Consider the following 2,297-nt stretch of genomic DNA (forward strand, 5'->3'; position numbering starts at 1 on the left):
TCAATCACTTGTTTGGGGATTTAAAGTTTTTTACAGGATGGATCACATTTCTTATCTAACAGTATCTTTTTTTATTCTCCAACAGAAACCTTCTGTTTTACCCAGGAGGTTTTCACCTTCCCATAAATACAGTGGGTTTTTTTTTCCTTCCTCATTGCCTCTATTCGTAATTTTTCCTCGTGTAGAAAGTCCACTGCAGTTTTAATTTTAATTTAATTTCCTCAAATCCTTTTCTTTTTAACAGAGATGGGTTTTCACTATGTTGCCCAGGTTGGCCCTGAACACCTGGACTCAAGCGATCCTCCCACTTTGGCCTTCTGAGTAGCTGGAACTACAGGCCTATGCCACCATGCCCAGCTCTCATCTCCTCAAATCCTGTGCCCTCTTGGAACCCACTCTGACCCTTGGCTCACAAAAACCTCTCTCTCCTCTGACAGGTAGCACCAGTCAAAGACTTCTTGCCTGTAAACACTTAGGATAAAATGCACAAGCGATTGCTTGAAAACACTGTGACACAAGCATCATCTTTGTCTTCCAGTACCAGAATGACAACGAACCTTCCTGTAGTTGAAAAGAATTCTTCAACTCCCCAGAAACACCAAAGGATGAACACTTTTATAATCCTGACCAAAAAGGAAACAAGGAAAGAAAGAAAGGAAGGAAGGAAGGAAGGAAGGAAGGAAGGGAGGGAGGGAGGGAGGGAGGGAGAGAGAGAAAGAAAGAGAGAAAGAAAGAGAGAAAGAGAGAAAGAAAGAGAGAAAGAAAGAGAGAAAGAAAGAGAGAAAGAAAGAAAGAGAAAGGAAGAAGGAAGGAGGGGAAAAGAAAGAAAGGAAAGGAAGAAAGAAAAAAGAGAGAAAGAGAGAAAGGAAACAAAGAAAGAGAGGGAAAGAAAACAAAGGAAGAAAGAAAGAAAGAAGGCGGGCGCAGTGGCTCATGCCTGTAATCCTAGCACTTTGGGAGGCCGAGGTGGGTTGTTCGTAAGGTCAAGAGACCAAGACCATCCTGGCCAACATGGTGAAACCCTGTCTCTACTAAAAATACAAAAAAAAAACTGTAGTTCCAGTTACTCGGGAGGCTGAGGCAGGAGAATTGCTAGAACCCGGGGGGCAGAGGTTACAGTGAGCCAAGATGGCACCACTGCACTCCAGCCTGGGTAACAGAGGGAGACTTCAGAAAAAAAAAAAAAAAAGAAAGAGAGAGAGAGAGAAAGGCCAGGTGCACTGGCTCACACTTGTAATCCCAGCACTTTGGGAGGCCTAGGTGGGTGGATTACTTGAGGCCCGGAGTTTGAGAGCAGCCTGGCCAACATGGTGAAACCCTGTCTCTACTAAAAATACAAAAAATTAGGGGCATACAGTGACCTCGGGCAGCGGGTCGCGTCAGCCGGGCATGGCGGCTCGGAGCCCGGCTGCAGCAGCGCCTCTGCTCCGCGGGATCCGCCGGCTTCCACTTCATCATTGGGTGTTTGCCACCCAGACTGAGGGGGAGCTCAGAGTGACCCAAATTCTCAAAGTTTCCGTGAGCTACAGCTATCAAAGTCACTGACATTTCAGGAGTTGTGGGACGATGTATGAAATTAAAATTGAGCCGGGCGCGGTGGCTCAAGCCTGTAATCCCAGCACTTTGGGAGGCCGAGACGGGCGGATCACGAGGTCAGGAGATCGAGACCATCCTGGCTAATACAGTGAAACCCTGTCTCTACTTAAAAATACAAAAAACTAGCCGGGCGACGAGGCGGGCGCCCGTAGTCCCAGCTACTCGGGAGGCTGAGGCAGGAGAATGGTGTAAACCCGGGAGGCGGAGCTTGCAGTGAGCTGAGATCCGGCCACTGCACTCCAGCCTGGGTGGCGGAGCAAGACTCCGTCTCAAAAAAAAAAAAAGAAATTAAAATTGAATCAGAAGAATTTAAGGAGAAGAGAACTGCCCAGCAACACCAGATGGTTAATCAGGCACTAAAAGAAGAAATCAAAAGGATGCATGAATTGCAGATATTTACCTCTGTCCCCAAACTCTGACCACGCCCTAGTTGCATAGATGCTGCTGCTTAAGACCTTGGATGAACTTGACTGACCTCATTCTTCCCTAAGCATTCCCCCCAAAATTTATATATTTTGCTCATATACATTTCCATATTATAATTATAAAAGATGTATAACCTATTTAGATGTTAATTAAAGGAAACAAACAACTGAAAAGAATACAAAAAATTAGCTGAGTGTTGTGGCACATACCTGTAGTCCCCGCTACTTAAGAGGTGAGGCAGGAGAATTGCTTGAGCCGGGATGCAGAGGTTGCAG

General features: G+C 46.0%; 1 pseudogene; it reads left to right on the forward strand.

The window, feature by feature from the left end:
- Positions 1 to 1,389: 1,389 nt before the first annotated feature.
- Positions 1,390 to 2,086, forward strand: LOC115896384 (annotated as a pseudogene).
- Positions 2,087 to 2,297: the final 211 nt, after the last annotated feature.

This window comes from Rhinopithecus roxellana, chromosome 3, assembly GCF_007565055.1.
Source record: "Rhinopithecus roxellana isolate Shanxi Qingling chromosome 3, ASM756505v1, whole genome shotgun sequence".
Lineage (NCBI taxonomy): Eukaryota > Metazoa > Chordata > Mammalia > Primates > Cercopithecidae > Rhinopithecus > Rhinopithecus roxellana.